General features: G+C 48.1%; 1 pseudogene; it reads right to left on the bottom strand.

Annotated features, from left to right (window-relative positions):
• Positions 1-22,688, bottom strand: part of LOC123735933 (calcium/calmodulin-dependent protein kinase type II delta 2 chain-like) — a 58,207-nt pseudogene that overhangs the window by 31,091 nt on the left and 4,428 nt on the right.

The following is a 22,688-nucleotide window of genomic DNA, read 5'->3' as shown; positions in this document are numbered from 1 at the left end:
CGTATAGGGAATAGGCTATAGAGCCTCGACAGTAGAGTACGCATAGGGAATAGGGCATAGAGCCCTCAGACAGTGAGTACGTGTATAGGCTATAGGAATAGAGTTCGCGAGACAGTAGAGCACGGTATAGGGAATAGGCCATAGAGCACTGGGCAGATAGCAGAGCACGGATAGGAATAGGATACCTGCGCAGACAGTGGTATAGGAATATAGGCTCTGGGCAGACAGTAGAGTATGGGTATAGGAATAGGCTATAGAGCCCTGGGTAGACAGTAGAGTACGGTATAGGGAATAGGCCATAGAGCCCTGCAGACAGCAGACCACGGATGGGAATAGAGCCCTGCAGACAGCAGAGCACGTAAGGAAAAAGGGCATAGAGCCCTGCGTAGACAGTAGAGCACGGTATAGGGAATAGGGTATAGAGCCCTGAGGAGACAGTAGCACACGCATAGGGAATAGACCCCTGGGCAGACAGTAGAGCACGCCATAGGAAATAGGCCATAGAGCCCTGCGCAGACAGTAGGCACGCTATAGGGAATAGGGCATAGAGCTGGGTAGACAGCAGAGTATGGTATAGAGAATAGGTGGGGCATAGAGCCCTGGGGCAGACAGTAGCACACATGGTATAGGGAACAGAGCCTGCGCAAACAGTAGAGCAACGCTATAGGGAATAGAGCTCTGGGTAGACAGTAGAGCACGTGTATAGGGAATAGGCATAGATCTCTGGGCAGATTGTCAGTAGCCACCCGGCATAGGGAATAGAGCTCTGCAGACAGTAGTGCACGGTATAGGAAATAGGCCATAGAGCCCGCGGAGACAGTAGAGCACCTGCATAGGTATAGGGAATAGAGTCTGCAGACAGTAGAGTACGGTATAGGAATAGGCCATAGAGCCCGACAGACAGTAGAGCAACGTATAGGGTATAGGGTACAGAGACCCTGGGCAGACAGGAGGACGGTATAGGGAATAGGATAGACAGAGAGCCCGGTATAGAACAGGATACAGAGCCCTGGGCAGACAGCAGAGTATGGCATAGGGAATAGGATAACAGAGCCCTTGGCAGACTGTAGAGCACGGGTATAGGGAATAGGATATAGAGCTCTGCGTAGACAGCAGAGACGGTATAGGAATAGGAATAGAGCTGGAGATGCAGACAGTAGAGCACGGTATAGGGTATAGGAATAGAGTTCTGCAGAAGTAGAGCACGGTATAGGGAATAGGGCATAAGAGCCCTGGGGCAGACAGTAGCACACGGTATAGGGAATAGGCACAGAGCTCTGGGCAGACAGTAGAGTACTGGCAGAGGAATAGGGTATAGAGCCCCGGTAGACAGCAGAGCACGTATAGGAATAGGCCATAGAGCCCTGGGCAGACAGTAGAGCACGGCATAGAATAGTAGAGCCTGGGCAGACAGCAGAGCACAAGGAAGGTACAGAGCACTGGGAGAAGCAGAGTAGGTATAGGGAATAGGAGAGCCCTGGCAGACAGTAGAGCACCGTATAGGGAATAGGGCATATACACCGGGCAGATAGTAAGAGCCCGGGGATAGGGAACAGGATATAGAGCCTGGGACAGTGGTATGAGGATATAGAGCTCTGCGTAGACAGTAGAGCATGGCATAGGGAATAGGGTGATAGACCCTGGCAGACAGTAGAGCACCGGCATAGGAAATAGGCCATAAGAGCCCCCGGGCAGACAGCAGAGCACGGTATAGGGAATAGGGCATAAGCCTGGGCAGACAGCAGAGCACGTCTATAGGGCATAGGGAACAGAGTTCTGGGGAGACAGCAGAGCACCCGCACAGGGAATAGGCATAGAGCACTGGGCAGATAGTAGAGCACGTGCATAGGAATAGGATTATAGAGCCCCGGGGCAGACAGCGGTATAGATACAGAGACCCTGGAGCAGACAGCAGAGTATGCAGCAGTATAGGGAATAGGAGCATAGAGCTCTGGGCAGACAGCAGATACCCGCACCGGTATAGGAATAGGGCACAGAGCCCTGGGCAGACAGCAGAGCACGCGGTATAGGAATAGAGCCCTGGGCAGACAGCAGAGCACTTATAGGGAAAAGGGCATAGAGCCCTGCAGACAGCAGAGTACGGTATAGGAATAGGGCATAGAGCTCTGGGCAGACAGCAGCTCACGGCATAGGGAATAGAGCTGGGTCAGACAGCAGAGCAACGGCATAGGGAACAGGCATAGAGCTCCTGGGCAGACAGCAGTCACGGTATAGGAATAGGGCATAGAGCCCTGTGCAGACAGTAGAGTATGGTACAGGAATAGGGCACAGAGCCCTGGGCAGACAGTAGTACATGGTATAGGGAATAGAGCTCTGGGTAAACAGCAGAGCAACGTATAGGGAATAGAGCTCGGGGCAGACAGCAGAGAAACGTCTATAGGAATAGGGCATAGAGCTCTGGGCAGACAGTAGCACACGGTATAGGGAACAGGAGCCTGGGCAGACAGCAGAAAGCAACTGTATAGGAATAGGGCATAGAGCCTGGGCAGACAGCAGACCCACGGATAGGCTATAGAATAGAGTTCTGGTTGACAGCAGAGCACTATAGGAATAGGGCATAGAGCCCCGGACAGACAGTAGAGCAACGGCATAGGGTATAGGATAGAGCTGGGAGACAGAGCACCTATAGGAATAGAGCCCTGGGCAGACAGCAGAGTCCGGTATAGGGAACAGGAATATAGAGCCCTGGGTAGAAGTAGAGTATGGTATAGAACAGGATAGAGCTTTGGTAGACAGTAGAGCACGCTATAGGAATAGGATATAGAGCTCTGGGCAGACAGTAGAGCACCGATAGGGAATAGGATATAGAGCTGGGCAGACAGCAGAGCACCGTAAGGAATAGGATACAGAGCCCTGGGCAGACAGTAGAGTACCATAGGAACAGGATACAGAGCCCAGGGCAAGACAGCAGAGCAACGTATAGGGAACAGGATATAGAGCTTGGGCAGACAGTAGAGCACGGTATAGGGAATAGGATATAGAGCTCTGGGTAGACAGTAGAGTACGGTATAGGGAACAGGATATGAGCTCTGGGTAGACAGCAGAGTACGGCATAGGGAACAGGATATAGAGCCCTGCGGAGACAGCAGAGCACCGTATAGGAATAGGGCATAGAGCTCTGGGCAGACAGTAGAGCACGGTATAGGAATAGGCATAGAGCCTGGGCAGACAGTAGCAGCACCGTATAGGAATAGGGCATAGAGCCTGGGCAGACAGTAGAGTACGGTATAGGAATAGGCAAACCTGGGCAGACAGTAGATTACGGCATAGGGAATAGAGCTCTGGGCAGACAGTAGAGTACTTATAGGAATAGGGCATAGAGCCCTGGGGTAGACAGAGAGTACGTATAGGAAATAGGATATAGAGCCTGGGCAGACAGCAGCACACCTGATAGGAATAGAGCTGCAGACAGCAGAGACACGGTATAGGAACAGGCTATAGAGCCCCGGGTAGACAGAAAGTACAATCGGTATAGGGAATAGGTCATAGACTCTGGGCAGACAAGTAGAGTGTTGGTATAGGGAATAGGGCATAGAGCTCCGGGCAGACAGTAGCACATGGCATAGGGAATAGAGCTCTGCGCAGACAAAGAGAGCACGGCATAGGAACAGATCTCTGGGCAGACAGCAGAGCACCGGCATAGGGAAATAGGGCATAGAGCCTTGGGCAGACAGCAGCACATGGCATGGGAATAGACTCTGGGCAGACAGCAGCACACCGGCATAGGGAATAGAGCCTGGGCAGACAGTCAGTACATGGCAGGAACAGACTGGGTAGACAGCAGAGCACGTATAGGAATAGGGCATAGAGCCATGGTAGACAGTAGCGCACTGTTAGGGAATAGAGCCTGCAGACAGAGCACGGTATAGGGAATAGGGCATAGAGCTCTGGGCAGGCAGTAGGCAACCGGTATAGGGAATAGGGCAGACCCTGGGCAGACAGCAGAGCCGATAGGAATAGGCATAGAGCCGGGTAGACAGCAGAGCACCGGCATAGGAATAGGCTATAGAGCCCTGGGCAGACAGTAGAGCACGTATTGCATAGGAATAGAGCCTGGGCAGACAGTAGAGCACGGCGATAGGAATAGGATATAGAGCCCTGGGCAGACAGTAGAGATACCGCATAGGAACAGGATATAAGCTCTGGGGGCAGACAGTAGAGTACGGTAAGAACAGGATATAGAGCCGGGCAGACAGCAGAGCACGGCATAGGAACAGGATACAAGCCCTGGGCAGACAGCAGAGCACCAGGTATAGGGAATAGGGCATAGAGCACTGGGCAGACAGTAGCACACCGTATAGGAAATAGGGCATAGAGCCTGGGTAGACAGCAGAGTGCACGGCATAGGAATAGGGCATAGAGCCCTGGGCAGACAGCAGGCACCCATAGGGAACAGGGCAGAGAGCTCCCAAGACAGTAGAGCACGTATAGGAATAGAGCCTGTGTAGACAGTAGAGCACGGTATAGGGAATAGAGCCCTGGGCAGACAGTAGAGCACCGCACAGTAAGGAATAGGGCATAGAGCCTGGGCAGACAGTAGAGCACGGCATAGGGAATAGGGCATAAAGCCCTGGGCAGACAGCAGCACACGGCATAGGAATAGAGCTCTGCAGACAGTAGAGCACGTGCATAGGGAATAGGGCATGGCCTGGGAGACAGTACTATAGAATAGCATAGAGCCCTGGGAGACAGTAGAGTATGGTATAGGGAATAGGGCATAGAGCTGAGACAGTAGCAATGGTATAGGGAATAGAGCCTGGGCAGACAGCAGAGCAACGGTATAGGGGAATAGAGCTCTGGGCAGACAGCAGAGCACAGTACAGGAATAGGGCATAGAGCTCCGGGCAGACAGCAGCACACCTGTATAGGAATAGAGCTGGGGACAGTAGTGCACCGTATAGGAATAGGGCATAGAGCTGGGTAGACAGTAGAAAGATGCACGTATAGGTATAGGGAATAGAGTCCCGGGTAGACAGTAGAGTACGGATAGGAATAGGGCATAGAGCCTGGGTAGACAGCAGAGTATGGTATAGGAATGGATATAGAGACCCTTCAGACAGCGAGAGACATAGAACAGGATACAGAGCCTGGGCAGACAGTAGAGTATGGTATAGGGAATAGGATATAGAGCCCTGGTAGACAGTAGAGTACGGTATAGGGAATAGGATATAGAGCTCTGGGCAGACAGTAGAGAACGGCATAGGGAATAGGACATAGAGCTCTGGGCAGACAGCAGAGCACGCGTATAGGAACAGGATATAGAGCCTGGGCAGACAGCAGAGCACGGCATAGGGAACAGGATATAGAGCCCTGGGCAGACAGCAGAGCACGGCATAGGAACAGGACATAGAGCCTGGGCAGACAGTAGAGTCGGCATAGGAATAGGATAGAGCCTGGGCAGCAGCAGGAGCACGCAGGAATAGGATATAGACCTGGGCAGACAGCAGAGCACGGTATAGGAACAGGACATAGAGCCCTGGGCAGACAGCAGTGCACCGTATAGGAACAACAGGGTGCATAGAGCCTGGGCAGACAGGAGCACGGTATAGGGAATAGGGCATAGAGCCCTGATAGGCAGCGTGCACCCAATAGGGAAATAGGGCATAGAGCTCTGGGGCAGACAGCAGAGACACGGTATAGGAATAGGGCATAGAGCCCTGGGTTAGACAGCAGAGCACGGCATAGGGAATAGAGCCCTGGGCGAGACAGCAGAGCACCGCTATAGGGAATAGGCCATAGAGCTCTGGGGGCAGACAGCAGAGCAACGTGCATAGGGAATAGGATATAGAGCTGGGCAGACAGCAGCACACCTGCATAGGGAATAGAGCTCTGGGCAGACAGCAGAGTACGCCATAGGAAGAGGGCATAGAGCCCGGGCAGACAGTGAGCGCACCTGGGCATAGGGAAATAGGGCATAGAGCCTGGGTAGACAGTAGAGCATGGCAGAGGAATAGGGCATAGAAGCCCGGGGCAGACAGCAGCACACTTGGCATAGGAATAGAGCCCCGGGCAGACAGCAGAGCACGGCATAGGAATAGAGCTCTGGGTCAGACAGTAGAGTACCAGTATAGGGAACAGGGCATAGAGCTCTTGCCAGACAGTAGCACATGGTAGGGGGAATAGAGCTCTGGGCAGACAGCAGCACACTGGTATAGGAACAGAGCCCTGGCAGACAGTAGCCACATGGTACAGAACAGAGCCCTGGGCAGACAGTAGAGCAACGTATAGGAAATAGGCATAGAGCCATGGGCAGACAGCAGCACACGGTATAGGAATAGGGCATAGAGCCTGGGCAGACAGTAGTCACGGCATAGGAATAGGATATAGAGCCCTGGGCAGACAGGGCAGAGACACCGATAGGAATAGGATATAGAGCTGTGGGTAGACAGCAGAGCACGGCATAGGAATAGGATACAGAGCCCTGGGCGCAGTAGAGCACGGCATAGGGAATAGGCACAGAGCCCTGGGCAGACAGTGAGAGGAGGGTATAGGGAATAGTGTATAGAGCCTGAGACAGTAGAGTACGTATAGGGAAATAGGGTAGAGAGCTCTGCAGACAGTAGAGCAACGGTATAGAGGTATAGGGAATAGAGTTCTGGGCAGACAGTAGAGCACCGGAATAGGGAACAGGATATAGAGTTCTGGGCAGACAGCAGAGCACGGCATAGGGAAATAGGCATAGACCCTGGGTAGACAGCAGAGCACGGGCATAGGGAATAGGATATAGAGCCCGGGGCAGACAGCAGAGCACGGTATAGGAACAGGATACAGAGCCCTGGGCAGACAGCAGATACCGGCATAGGAACAGGGAATAGAGCCGCGGGCAGAGCAGAGAGAACGGATAAGGAATAGGATATAGAGCCCCGCAGACAGTACACGGCATAGGGAATAGGGATAGGCTCTGGGCAGACAGCAGTGCACGGTATAGGGAATAGGGCATAGAGCTTGGGAGACAGTAGAGCACGGTGTATAGGAAATAGTATAGAGCTCTGGGCAGACAGCAGAGCACGCCATAGGGTATAGGGAATAGAGTTCTAGACAGCAGAGCACGCCATAGGGAATAGGGCATAGAGACCTGGGCAGACAGTAGCACACGTGTATAGGAATAGGGCACAGAGCTCTGGGCAGACAGCAGAGCACGGCATAGGGAATAGGGCATAGAGCCTGGGCAGACAGTAGTGCACGTGTATAGGAATAGGCCATAGAGCCTGCAGACAGTAGAGTAGGATAGGGAACAGGTATAGAGCCCTGGCAGACAGTAGAGCACCGTATAGGGAACAGAGCCCTGGGTAGACAGCAGAGTACGGATAGGAATAGGGCATAGAGCCCTGGGCAGAAGGTAGAGTACGGTATAGGGAATAGGCTATAGAGCCCTGGGCAGACAGTAGAGCACGGCATAGGGAATAGGTATAGAGCAACTGCGCAGATAGTAGAGCACGGTATAGGGAATAGGATATAGAGCCCTGGGCAGACAGTGGCACAGGATATAGAGCCCCGGGCAGACAGCAGAGCATGGTATAGGGAAATAGGCATAGAGCCCGGCAGACAGCAGTGCACCGTATAGGGAATAGGGCAGAGAGCTCTGGGCAGACAGTAGAGCACGAATAGGGAATAGCATAGAGCTCTGGGAGACAGTAGAGCACGGTATAGGGTATAGGGAATAGAGTTCTGGGCAGACAGTAGAGCACGGCATAGGGAATAGGCTATAGAGCACTGGGCAGATAGTAGAGTACCGTATAGGGAATAGGATATAGAGCTTGGGCTAGACAGTGGTATAGGATATAGACTCTGGGCAGACAGTAGAGCATGGTATAGGGAATAGGGCATAGAGCTCTGGGTAGACAGCAGAGCACGTGCATAGGGAATAGGGTATAGAGCTCTGGGCAGACAGCAGAGCACCAATAGGAACAGAGCCGGGGCAGACAAGCAGAGCACCGCATAGGGAAAAGGGCACAGAGCCTGGGGAGACAGTAGAGCACCGGCATAGGGAATAGGCAAGAGCCCTGGGCAGACAGTAGAAAACACACTGTACAGGGAATAGAGCCCTGTAACAGTAGCGTACGGTATAGGAATAGGGCAAAGAGCCTGCAGACAGTAGCGCACGGTATAGGGAATAGGCCAAGAGCCCTGGGCAGACAGTGTAGAGTATGGTATAGGGAATAGTTAGAGCTCCGGGTAGACAGTAGCCATGGTATAGGGAATAGAGCTCTGGGCAAACAGCAGAGCACCGGTATAGGGAATAGAGCTCTGCGTAGACAGTAGAGCACTTATAGGGAATAGGCTATAGAGCCCTGGCAGACAGTAGCACACCGCATAGGGAATAGAGCTCTGGGCAGACAGCAGCACGCGTATAGGGAATAGGCCATAGAGCCCTGGGTAGACAGGAGTGCACGGCATAGGGTATAGGGAATGAGTTCTGGGAGACAGTAGAGCACGCATAGGGAATAGGCATAGAGCCCTGGATAGACAGTAGAGCACGGGTATAGGCTATAGGGTATAGAGCTCTGGGTAGACAGAGTACGGTATAGGAATAGAGCTCTGGGTAGACAGTGAGTCCGGTATAGGAATAGGATATAGAGCCTGGGCAGACAGTAGAGCATGGTATAGGGAATAGGACATAGAGCCTTGCAGACAGCAGAGCACGGGATAGAGAATAGGATATAGACCCTGGGCAGACAGTAGAGCACGGTATAGGAATAGGATATAGAGCCTGGGGGCAGACAGTAGAGTAACGCCATAGGAACAGGATATAGAGCCCTGGGCAGACAGTAGAGCACGGTATAGGGAATAGGATATAGACTTGGGCAGACAGCAGAGTACGGTATAGGAATAGGATATAGAGCTCTGGGCAGACAGCAGAGCACGGTATAGGGAACAGGATATAGAGCCCTGGGCAGACAGTAGAGCACGGTATAGGGAACAGGATATAGAGCCTGGGGTAGACAGCAGAGTACGTATAGGGAATAGGATATAGAGCGAGAGTATGTGCACGGTATAGGAATAGGGCATAGAGCCCCGGGCAGACAGTAGAGCACTTCTATAGGAATAGGGCATAGAGCTCTGGGTAGACAGCAGCAGTGCAACGGTATAGGAATAGGTATAGAGCCCTGCGTAGACAGTAGAGTACGGCATAGGGAATAGGAAGCATAGAGCCCTGGGCAGACAGTAGAGTACGTATAGGAATAGAGCTCTGGAGACAGTAGAGTACTGTATAGGGAATAGGGTACAGAGCTGGGCAGACAGCAGAGTACTGGTATAGGGAATAGGATATAGAGCCTGGGCAGACAGTAGCACACGGCATAGGGAACAGAGCTTGGGCAGACAGTAGAGTACGGTATAGGGAATAGGGCATAGAGCCCTGGGCAGACAGCAGAGCACGTATAGGGAATGGGATGAGCTTGAGACAGTAGAGTATGGTATAGGGAATAGGCTATAGAGCCCTGGGCAGACAGTAAGGACATGGTACAGGGAATAGAGCTGGGCAGACAGCAGAATACCCGATAGGGAATAGAGCCTGGCAGACAGTAGAGTACGTAGTAAGGGAACAGGCTATAGAGCCTCGGGCAGACAGTAGTACACGGTATGGGGAATAGAGTCTGGCAGACAGAACACACTGCATAGGAAACAGAGCCCTGGGCAGACAGCAGGCACATGGCATAGAACAGAGCCCTGGGCAGACAGCAGAGTACCGTATAGGGAATAGGCATAGAGCAGGCAGACAGTACACACCGGCATAGAATAGAGCTCTGGGCAGACAGCAGTGCACGGTATAGGGAACAGGCACAGAGCCCTGCGGCGAGGCAGTAGGCACTATAGGGAATAGGGCAGCAGAGCCCTGGGCAGACGGTAGAGCACGCTATAGGAATAGGGTATAGAGCTCTGGGCAGACAGCAGAGCACGTATAGGAATAGGCTATAGAGCTCTGCGCAGACAGTAGATAGTATAGGGAATAGAGCCCTGGGCAGACAGCAGAGCACGGCATAGGGAATAGGATATAGAGCCTGCAGACAGCAGAGACGTATAGGGAACAGGATATAGAGCCCGGAGACAGTAGAGCACGGCATAGGGAATAGGATATAGAGCCTGGGCAGACAGTAGAGCACGCCATAGGAATAGGATATAGAGCCGCAGACAGTAGAGCACGGCATAGGAATAGGGTATAGAGCTCTGCCAGACAGCAGCACACCGCATAGGGAATAGGGTATAGAGCCTGTAACAGTAGAGTACTGTATAGGGAATAGGGCATAGAGCTGGGTAGAGACAGTAGTGCACGGTATAGGGAATAGGGCATAGAGCTCTGGGCAGACAGTAGAGCACGTATAGGAATAGAGCTCTGCGAGACAGCAGAGTACGGTATAGGGAATAGAGCTCTGGGCAGACAGTAGAGTACGTATAGGAAAGAGGGCATAGAGCTCCGGGTAGACAGCAGAGCACGGTATAGGGAATAGGGTAAAACCCTGGGTAGACAGTAGCACACGGTATAGGGAATAGAGCTCTGGGTAGACAGCAGAGCACGGCATAGGAATAGGGTATAGATCTGGGCAGACAGTAGGACACCGCGATAGGGAAATAGGGCACAGAGCCTGGGCAGACAGCAGAGCATGGTGATAGGGAATAGGCATAGAGCCGGAGACAGCAGGCACACGGTATAGGAATAGAGCTCTGGGCAGACAGCAGAGCACGGCATAGGGAATAGACTTGGGTGACAGTAGAGTACGGTATAGGGAATAGGGTATAGAGCCCTGACCCAGACAGTAGCACACGGTATAGGGAATAGAGTCTGGGCAGACAGTAGTGCAACGGCATAGGGAATAGGGCATAGAGCCCTGGGCAGACAAGCAGTACACGCTATAGGCTATAGGGAATAGAGTTCTGGCCAGACAGTAGAGTACGGTATAGGAAATAGGCTATAGAGCTCTGGCAGACAGTAGAGTCTGGTATAGGGAATAGGATATAGAGCCTTGGTAGACAGTAGAGCACGTATAGGGAAACAGGATATAGAGCCCTGGGTAGACAGTAGAGTATGGTATAGGAACAGGATATAGAGCCCTTGGCAGACAGCAGAGCACGGTATAGGGAACAGGATATAGAGCTCTGGGTAGACAGCAGAGCACGTAATAGGAATAGGATATAGAGCTCTGCGCAGACAGTAGAGTACGATAGGGAATAGGATATAGAGCCCGGGGTAGACAGTAGAGCACGGTATAGGGAATAGGATATAGAGCCCCGGGCAGACAGTAGAGCACGATAGGAACAGGATATAGAGCTCTGGGCAGACAGTAGAGTACGGTATAGGGAATAGGATATAGAGCTCTGGGCAGACAGTAGAGCACGGTATAGGAATAGGATATAGAGCCCTGGGCAGACAGCAGAGCACGTGCATAGGGAACAGGATATAGAGCTCTGGGTAGACAGTAGAGCACGGTATAGGGAATAGGCCATAGAGCCCTGGGCAGACAGTAGAGTACGGTATAGGGAATAGGCTATAGAGCCCTGGGTAGACAGTAGTGCACGGTATAGGGAATAGGGCATAGAGCTCTGCGTAGACAGTAGAGCACGGTATAGGGAATAGGCTATAGAGCTCCGGGCAGACAGTAGAGCACGTATAGGGAATAGAGCCCTCAGACAGTAGTAGAGCACGGTATAGGAATAGGGTATAAGAGCTCTGGGTAGACAGCAGAGCACGGTATAGGGAATAGGATATAGAGCTCTGGTAACAGTAGCACACTTTTATAGGGAATAGAGCTCTGGGCAGACAGCAGAGTACGGTATAGGGAATAGGCTATAGAGCCTGCGCAGACAGTAGGCACGGTATAGGAATAGGGCATAGAGCTCTGGGCAGACAGTAGAGTATGGTATAGGGAATAGGTATAGAGCTCTGGGCAGACAGTAGCACATGGTATAGGAATAGAGCTCTGGGCAGACAGTAGAGCACGCCATAGGAATAGAGCCCTGGCAGACAGCAGAGCACGCCATAGGGAAATAGGCCATAGAGCCTTGGAACAGTAGTCATGCAGTATGGGGAATAGAGTCCGGGCAGACAGTAGCACACCTGCACAGGAACAGAGCCCTGGGAGACAGTAGCAACATGGTATAGGAATAGAGCCCTGGGCAGACAGACAGAGCACGGCATAGGAAATAGGCCTAGAGCCATGGGCAGACAGCAGCCACCTGTATAGGAATAGGCTATAGAGCTCTGGGCAGACAGCAGTGCACGGTATAGGGAATAGGGCATAGAGCCCTGGGTAGACAGTAGAGCACCGCATAGAATAGGCTATAGAGCCCTGGGCAGACAGTAGAGCAAGGTATAGGAATAGAGTCTGCGTAGACAGCAGAGTACGCTATAGAACAGGATACAGAGCCCTGGGGAGACAGTAGAGCACGTATAGGGAATAGGATATAGAGCCTGGGCAGACAGTAGAGCACGGTATAGGGAATAGGATATAGAGCTCTGCAGACAGTAGAGAACGGTATAGGAATAGGATATAGAGCCCTGGGTAGACAGCAGAGTACGGGATAGGAATAGGATATAGAGCCCTGGCCAGACAGTAGAGCACGGTATAGGAACAGGATATAGAGCCCTGGGCAGACAGCAGAGCACGGTATAGGAATAGGAGATAGAGCTGTGGGTAGACAGTAGAGATAACGGTATAGGGAACAGGATATAGAGCTCTGGGGCAGACAGCAGCCACGGTATAGGAATAGGTAGAGCCCGCGTAGACAGCAGAGTATGGTATAGGGAATAGTGTATAGAGCTCTGGGTAGACAGTAGAGTACGTATAGGGAATAGGCCAGAGAGACCCTGGGCAGACAGCAGAGCACGCTATAGGCTATAGGAATAGAGTTCTGGGGCAGACAGCAGAGCACGAATAGGGAATAGGATATAGAGCTCCGGGCAGACAGTAGAGTACGGTATAGGGAATAGGTATAGAGCTCTGGGCAGACAGCAGAGTACGGTATAGGAACAGGATATAGCTCTGGGTAGACAGCAGAGCACGGCATAGGGAACAGGATATAGAGCCCGGCAGACAGTAGACCACGTAAGGGAATAGGATACAGAGCCGTGGGCAGACAGTAGAGCCCGTATAATGAACAGGATATAGAGCTGGGTAGACAGTAGTGCAACGTGTATAGGAAATAGGCTATAGAGCTCTGGGTAGACAGTAGAGCACGCTATAGGGAATAGGCTATAGAGCTCTGGGCAGACAGTAGAGTACGGTATAGGGAATAGGGCAGAGAGCTCTGGGGAGACAGCAGAGCACGTGTATAGGGTATAGGGAATGAGTTCCGCGGAGACAGGAGAGCACGGTATAGGGAATAGGATATAGAGTCTCTGGGGCAGACAGTAGAGACGTATAGGAATAGGGTATAGAGCCCTGGGTAGACAGTAGAGTGATGTTATAGGAATAGGCTATAGAGCCCTGGGTAGACAGTAGAGCATATAGGTATAGGGAATAGAGTTCTGGGAGACAGTAGAGCACGGTATAGGGAATAGGATATAGAGCTCTGTGTAGACAGTAGAGTACGTATAGGGAATAGGATATAGAGCTCTGGGTAGACAGTAGAGTACGGTATAGGAATAGGATATAGAGCTCTGGGTAGACAGTGGAGTACGGTATAGGGTATAGGGAATAGAGTTCTGGGTAGACAGTAGAGTACGTATAGGGAATAGGGTATAGAGCTCTGGCTAGACAGTAGAGTACGGTATAGGGTATAGAGCTCTGGGTAGACAGTAGAGTACGGTATAGGAATAGAGCTCTGGGTAGACAGTAGAGTACGGTATAAGGAATAGGGTAGGTAGAGCTCTGGGGTAGACAGTAGAGTGCGGTATAGGGAATAGGATATAGAGCTCTGGGTAGACAGTAGAGTACGGTATAGGAATAGAGCCTGGGAGACAGTAGAGTACGGTATAGGGTATAGAGCTCTGGGTAGACAGTAGAGTACGGTATAGGGAATAGGTATAGAGCTCTGGGTAGACAGTAGAGTACGGTATAGGGAATAGGATATAGAGCCTGGGTAGACAGTAGTACACGGTATAGGAGAGACACATCCCTTGAGTTTCTGATTAGAACAGAGGACAGTGAAAGAGGAGTGTTACCTTGAGTTTCTGATTAGAACAGAGGACAGTGAAAGAGGAGTGTTAACTTGAGTTTCTGATTAGAACAGAGGACAGTGAAAGAGGGAGTGTTACCTTGAGTTTCTGATTAGAACAGAGGACAGTGAAAGAGGAGTGTTACCTTGAGTTTCTGATTAGAACAGAGGACAGTGAAAGAGGAGTGTTACCTTGGAGTTTCTGATTAGAACAGAGGACAGTGAAAGAGGAGTGTTACCTTGAGTTTCTGATTAGAACAGAGGACAGTGAAAGAGGAGTGTTACTGAGTTTCCGATTAGAACAGAGGACAGTGAAAGAGGAGTGTTACCTTGAGTTTCCTCCTGGCGTTGAACTTCTTCAGACACTCCACAGTCTCCTGTCTGTGCATCATGGAAGCTACAGGGACCGTTGCTGCAGACAGAGAACATAATGTTTGCTGTTCATTTTTATTATTTATTTCACTTTTGTATATTATCTAACTTCACTTGCGTTGGCAATGTTAACATATGTTTCCCCATGCCAATAAAGCCCCTTGAATTGAATGTAATTGAATAGAGAGAGAATGTTATTTTATACAGGGGATTCCATTGAGACGAAGGGTCTCATTTCCAATGATGTTGTGAGGACAACAATTCCAATAATCAATATGATCAATACAATAAACAATACAAATATTTAAACTACAAGATACAGTAACAGATACAGAGTACATTACATGACATTTAATCAAAACAATTAGAAATCTCATTAGTGTTTTAAACTGCCCTAGCGGCACTGGGGAATCCAGATGAGGAGAGCTCAAACTACAAGAGAGGATTTACCAAACTTAGTGGAGACAAGAGGGACCTCAACAGTTAACCAACCCTTATAGTGGTACATTTCAACTGGGAAGTGAAGTGAGGTATGTTGGAGCAGAGCTTTGTAAACAACGTGGGGAGTAATGAAGAGATCTACAGGACTTTACTGAGGGACCAGACAACCTTTTGATACAGGATGTAGTGGTGAGTATTACAACTGTCCCCTGTGTGTGTGTGTGTGTGTGTGTGTGTGTGTGTGTGTGTGTTTCTGTGTGTGTGTGTGTGTGTGTGTTTCTGTGTGTGTGTCTGTGTGTACGCGTGTTTCTGTGTGTCTGTGTGTGTGTTTCTGTGTGTGTGTGTGTCTGTGTGTACGCGTGTTTCTGTGTGTCTGTGTGTGTTATGTGTGTGTGTGTGTGTGTGTGTGTGTGTGTGTGTGTGTATGTGTGTGTGTGTGTGTGTGTGTGTGTGTGTGTGTGTGTCCATACACAGATCCAGGGGTGTTTGAGGGCCTCTGTCCCGGTGGTGATGCGCTTGCCGGGGTGATGGTCAACATCTTATTGATCAGGTCTTTGGCATCAGGAGTCACCGTGTCCCACTCTGGAGATGGGAACTATAGACACACACATTACACACAATCAGTCAGTCAATCAATCAATCATCAGGAGTCACCATGTCCCACTCTGGAGATAGAGAACTATAGACACACATTACACACAATCAGTCAGTCCATCAATCAATCAATACATTCCACCATTCTGTCTATTCATTAATTTCCAACACCAGTGAAGAGAGAGACAGAGAGAGAGGGAGAGACAGAGTGAGAGAGAGAGAGAGAGAGAGAGAGCACAACAGATAAACAGAGGGATAGAGGTTGGTAGTTCTCACATCGTAGAGAGTCGGACAGACAGAGACATAGAGGTTGGTAGTTCTCACATCGTGAGAGAGGAGAGAGTCAGACAGACAGATAGATAGAGGTTGGTAGTTCTCACATCATAGGCTCCAGCCTTGATCTGCTGGTACAGTCTGTGCTGGTCCCTCGTCCCAGAAGGGAGGGTAACCGACCAATAGGATGTACAGGATCACCCCTGGAAGGAAAACACACACGCTAATCATCACCCACAGATCAAAATAACACAGTCTTGACCCCAAACTGACCCCTTTTGAAATTTCACTTCCTGAATTGGAATGAATTGAGCCAACTTTCAGCAGGGAACAATGATTTGGAAACAATCACATAGAAGTATGTTATTTAGTTTAGTTCCAGGGTAAAGGTTGTTTGTTTACCACAGGCCCACAAGTCCACAGGCTTCCCATATGGGTCTTTTCTCAGGACCTCTGGGAGACAGGTAGCCTGGAGTACCAGCAAAACCTATAGGGGAGGGAGGGAGGGATAGGGAGGAGAGAGGGAAGGGGGAGGGATAGGGAGAGGGAGGGAGGGATAGGGAGAGAGGGAGGGAGGGGGAGAGAGGGAGGAGGGATAGGGAGAGGGAAGGAGAGGGAGGGATAGGGAGGAGAGAGGGAAGGGGGAGGGAGGGAGGGAGGGAGGGAGGGAGGGAGGGAGGGAGGGAGGGAGGGAGGGAGGGGGAGGGAGGGAGGGGGAGGGAGGGATAGGGAGAGGGAGGGAGGGAGGGGGGAGGGATCGGGAGAGGGAGGGGAGGGATAGGGAGAGGGAGGGAGGGAGGGGGAGGGATAGGGAGAGTGAGAATACATGGATGAGTGTATCAATGGTTTGATTGATTGATTGATTGATTGATTGATTGATTGATTGATTGATTGATTTGAGTAATTGTTTCAGCAAATAATTAATTGATTACTTGAGTGAGTCATTGATTGATTAAATCGATTAATCAGTACATTTTTACATTTTAGTGATTCTTATCCAGAGTGACTTACAGGACAAATAAGGGTTAATCAACAGATTTTCACCTAGTCAGCTTGGGGATTCAACCATTGACCTTTCTTTTTAACCGTTAGGCTACCTGCTGCCCTGACAATTTAAAAGTGGTAAGAGGTTAGGGGTCAATTCTAGGCCAGGTCTGTATGTCCTCTAACACTCACACTAGTGTGCAGACCCGACCCGACCTGCACTGTGCTGGCTGGCATTATTTATTTTCCCATTAGCCTTTCCATCACAGTACCAGAAACTACAGTGGACTCGTAATCAGGCCAGCCGAGTACAGCTCGGCTTGGTTCAGCTCAGTGAAAACACACACTGTGTCCCGTCCCATAGGAGAGAAGCCAGTCCACGGTACTCACCAAACCATGCCTGTTGGTCGGCCTGCACCTCGATGGCGAGCCCAAAGTCAGCTAGCAACCGCCCCCCTTCAGCTTACTGGCCAACAGGAGGTTCTCAGGCCGGAGGGGGCGGAGTCAAATGGGTTAGAGGTAACAAGACGCTCCGGGTAACCGTTGGCCGTAGACACAGATGTACAATCAGCTTTAGCTTCACGCAAGGATGTCACTATATGGCCAAGCTGCAAAGTCAGAACCTGCCCTCCCACCCATCTATTTCTACAATTTATCTAAATCAAACTTAACAACACTGCTAACCTTATGCCTATCCCTAACCTTAAATTAAGACCAAATAACTCAAATATACAGTATATTTTCATACAATTTTAAGATTTGGACAATTTTTGAGTTTGCAGCTTGGCTATCTAGTGGCAACCATTTATGACTAAACTGAGCTTAGATCAGTGTCTAGGGGCAACTTGATCCTACAGACACACACAAAGAGAGACAAAGAGACAACGGTTGAACAGACACACACTAACACAACAACACACTGTGGCATAAATACATACAGACACACAGACAGACACACACTAACACAACAACACACTGTGGCATAAATACATACAGACACACACACAGACAGACACACACTAACACAACACACTGTGGCATAAATACATACAGACACACACACAGACACACACTAACACAACAACACACTGTGGCATAAATACATACAGACACACACACAGACAAAGAAACCCACACACAAACACACAGACAGACACACAGACAGACACACACAGACACAGACACACACACAGACACCTTCAGATGTACAATGTAAAACATGGGGTTATGGTGATGGTGATAATTATGGTGATGATGATGGTGATGGTCTGACCATACAAACCTTCAGGTCCCTGTGAACGATACCATTGACATGGCAGTGATGAACACTCTCTACAATCTGCTGTATGCAATGACTGAAGGAGGAGAGACAGAAAAGAGAGAGAGAGAAGAAAGAGGAGAGAGAGAAAAGAGAGGAGAGAGGAGAGAGAAGAAAGAGAAGGGAGAGAGAAAAGAGAGGAGAGAAGAAAGAGAAGAGAGAAAGAAAAGAGAGGAGAGAGAGAGAAAAGAGAGGAGTGAAGAGAGAGAGAAGAGATAAATAGACAGGGAGAAACATTTTATTATATAAACAACGGTGTTTGATAAAGACACTGACCAAATGTTCAACAATAAAACGCAGAAAATACCATATACTGTGTTTCTGTGCCTGTTTCTGTAAGAGACAAAGGTCTACTCTCTGTTTGATCAGAGTAAAGAAACAGCCCACTACAGATTCCAGAGTTAAACAATACTCTCTCTGTTTGATCAGAGTAAAAAAACAGCCCACTACAGATTATAGAGTTAAACAATACTCTCTCTTCCCCTCCACCCTCTCGCTCTTCCCCCCCTCTCTCTTCCCCTTCTCTCTCCTTCCCTCTCTCCCCTCTCTTTACGGAGGTTGTATTTCAACATAAAGTCTGTAGTGTGAAGTAGGTTCCATATCTATGGATAGGTCCCAAATTGCACCCTATTCCCTATGTAGTGCACAATTTCGACCAGAGTCCTATGAGTTGCCATGGCGCCCTAGAAGCCCTGCTAGCAGCCTAAGTACATATTCAGTTGTTTGTAATTGTTGTTTTTGAAATCAGCTCTGTCGTTTTTTTTTATAACATAGAGCTTTTATTGCATGTATCTGGTGTTTTTTGAGCCATGGATTTACAGGTTGACTGACAGGGGAACACTTTTTGGCTAGTTAGTGTCATGACTTCCCTGTGAGGATCCAAAGACCGGGATACAATGGATCAACGCCCATCAGACCCCTCTGACCCGCAGAGGGAGGAGGGATTGATGTGGGGGTTTCATGACACCTCACGCCCGGTCCTAAATTGCAAATCTCTAGTAGGGGGAAACTTTCTCTCACCCTTTTAGTATTGAGATTGGAATCTTTTGTTACAGAGACGTTTTGCCGCCCAAAAACTCTAACATCCAACAGTGAACACTGGGACAATAATTTTAACATCCGAATGAATGCGTATGATGAGAGATGGAATATGGGAAATTAATGTTTATTTTGTGATGTCATTAAAAAATTGTATAAAAATTATATAACAAAAATATTGTAACATGAAGATTTTCACACTGTATGTCAGGTTTCCATCCTTTACGTTGTATAGAAAATACCAGGGATGAAGAGAATATTTTTGATAATATAGGAATGTGATTTTAGTTTCCTAACGAGATCATAGTTTTGATGATACTTTGCCCAGTAAGTAGCCACGCCTGAGGGAGCTCAGAGAGCGCTTCAGCATGACGGAAACACCCCCCCTTTTACCAGAGTGCATAAAGGTTGAGTTGAGAATTAACATACCACACCAGAAAGACTCTAGCTGAGCTTAGGTCTCAATTGGTTACGACCCTGAAAATCAACACGAGGTGAAGATGACAAAGTAGCCTCTAACAGTCAATGTTCCGGCTAAATAGCTGTTCTAAGTACTGTAGCTAAGAAAGTGAATTTAAGTAAGACCGTCCGTTATTCTCTTCAAACCATTGCTGGGTACACTGCCTTCATCACCCCACTGGGGATCATCGACATGGCTGATTAGCTCTACTGGACCACTCTTCCAGAATGAGTGAAAGTAAACACGGACAATGAAGAAGAAGGACATTGTGACCTCTTGTGGACAATCAGAGCCTTACACTTAAGAACTAAGGCCCAACGGAACCCTTTTCATGAAGCGGAAACCTTTTCACGAAGCGGAACCCTTTTCACGAAGGACTGGTTCCAACAGAGATACACGATCAAGGAAGACATTCAACACGTAAATACATTCATTACTTCTTACCCAAACGTCGGTGGTTCGGGCAAAGTATTGTGATTACTGTGAGCGTACTTTCCAAATGTATCCAAGTGTTCTCTCTCTCTCTCTCTCTCTCTCTCTCTCTCTCCCTCTCTTTACCTCTCCATCTTATGTAACAAGTGTCGTAATGTGTCAGTCCGCTAGGGACCTGTTTCCATCGTATTAAGTTTCTAATCAATAACCTATACCATGTGTTTGCGTGTGGGTATCCTGTGTTATCATTTAGTTATTTAGTAAATAAATAATTAAATCAATTTGTGTGGTACGGAATGATCAGTAAGGCTGGGGTTTGTGCAGATGCAGGGAGTATGTGACGTTCAGAATTATGAGACTGATATGAGGAAGTGATTAATTAGATGAATGTTATCGATATATATCTTATAGATCATCTAGGGTTTAATTCGGGAGATGGCAACTCGGTAAACAACTGCTTCCGTGGTGCCCCCAAATTTTAAATAGTTAATTGTTTCATGATTCATTTAATCGAGTAACAATTACACCTAGTTAGTTGATTCGATACATAACAGTCACCAGATTAATGAAAACCACGACACTACACTAGCTAGCTGGCTAATGTTTTTTTGTTTGAATGATGCATCTAGACACTGTACCAGCTTTTTTGTTTCACCCTGGCTGCCTGTTCCTGGTCTTTTGAAAACATGAATTGAGGAGTCACCTGAAGCGTGAGAGGAATGGGAGATACAGTTGAGGAATGCAGTGCTGAGGCAGAGGGCTCATAGTGAGGACGACTGGCTACTACTCTGAATGGTGTGTGGTGAACTTTCTGGTGCTCAGAGCTGCTGTACTGGTTGATCTATTCATGATGATGTACTGGTTGATCTATTCATGATGATGTACTGGTTGATCTAATTATAGCTAGACTATTCATGATGATATACTGGTTGATCTAACTATAGCTAGACTATTCATGATGATGTACTGGTTGATCTATACATGGTGATGTACTGGTTGATCTATTCATGATGATGTACTGGTTGATCTATTCATGATGATGTACTGGTTGATCTAACTATAGCTAGACTATTCATGATGATATACTGGTTGATCTAACTATAGCTAGACTATTCATGCTGATGTACTGGTTGATCTATACATGGTGATGTACTGGTTGATCTATTCATGGCGATGTACTGGTTGATCTAACTATAGCTAGACCAGTCATGGTGATGTACTGTTTGATCTAACTATAGCTAGACTATTCATTATGATATACTGGTTGATCTAACTATAGCTAGACTATTCATGATGATGTACTGGTTGATCTATTCATGGTGATGTACTGGTTGATCTATTCATGGTGATGTACTGGTTGATCTAACTATAGCTAGACTATTCATGGTGATGTACTGGTTGATCTAACTATAGCTAGACTATTCATGATGATGTACTGGTTGATCTAACTATAGCTAGACTATTCATGGTGATGTACTGGTTGATGTATTCATGGTGATGTACTGGTTGATCTATTCATGGTGATGTACTGGTTGATCTATTCATGGTGATGTACTGGTTGATCTATTCATGGTGATGTACTGGTTGATCTATACATGGTGATGTACTGGTTGATCTATACATGATGATGTACTGGTTGATCTATACACGATGATGTACTGGTTGATCTATTCATGATGATGTACTGGTTGATCTATACATGGTGATGTACTGGTTGATCTATACATGGTGATGTACTGGTTGATCTATACATGATGATATACTGGTTGATCTAACTATAGCTAGACTATTCATGGTGATGTACTGGTTGATCTATTCATGGTGATGTACTGGTTGATCTAACTATAGCTAGACCAGTCATGGTGATGTACTGGTTGATCTAACTATAGCTAGACTATTCATGGTGATGTACTGGTTGATCTATTCATGGTGATGTACTGGTTGATCTAACTATAGCTAGACTATTCATGGTGATGTACTGGTTGATCTATTCATGGTGATGTACTGGTTGATCTAACTATAGCTAGACTATTCATGATGATGTACTGGTTGATCTATACATGGTGATGTACTGGTTGATCTATACATGATGATGTACTGGTTGATCTATACATGGTGATGTACTGGTTGATCTATACATGATGATGTACTGGTTGATCTATACACGATTATGTACTGGTTGATCTATACACGATGATGTACTGGTTGATCTATACATGGTGATGTACTGGTTGATCTATTCATGGTGATGTACTGGTTGATCTATACATGATGATATACTGGTTGATCTAACTATAGCTAGACTATTCATGGTGATGTACTGGTTGATCTATTCATGGTGATGTACTGGTTGATCTGTTCATGGTGATGTACTGGTTGATCTATACATGGTGATGTACTGGTTGATCTAACTATAGCTAGATATAGCATTAATATAGCATTATTCTGGTTAATATTTTGGAGTCACCCATATGATTAATCACACAGTCAGTGTTCCATACATCACATTTATAAATAACTTCATAGAGACAGCTATCACACCTTAGATAACACACACACACCTTAGATAACACACACACACACACACACACACACACACACACACACACACACACACACACACACACACACACACACACACACATACACACACACCTTAGATAC

This window comes from Salmo salar, unplaced genomic scaffold (assembly GCF_905237065.1).
Source record: "Salmo salar unplaced genomic scaffold, Ssal_v3.1, whole genome shotgun sequence".
Classification (NCBI taxonomy): Eukaryota; Metazoa; Chordata; class Actinopteri; order Salmoniformes; family Salmonidae; genus Salmo; species Salmo salar.
Note: the sequence above shows the minus strand (reverse complement) of the source record. Positions and strands in the feature narration are given on the sequence as shown.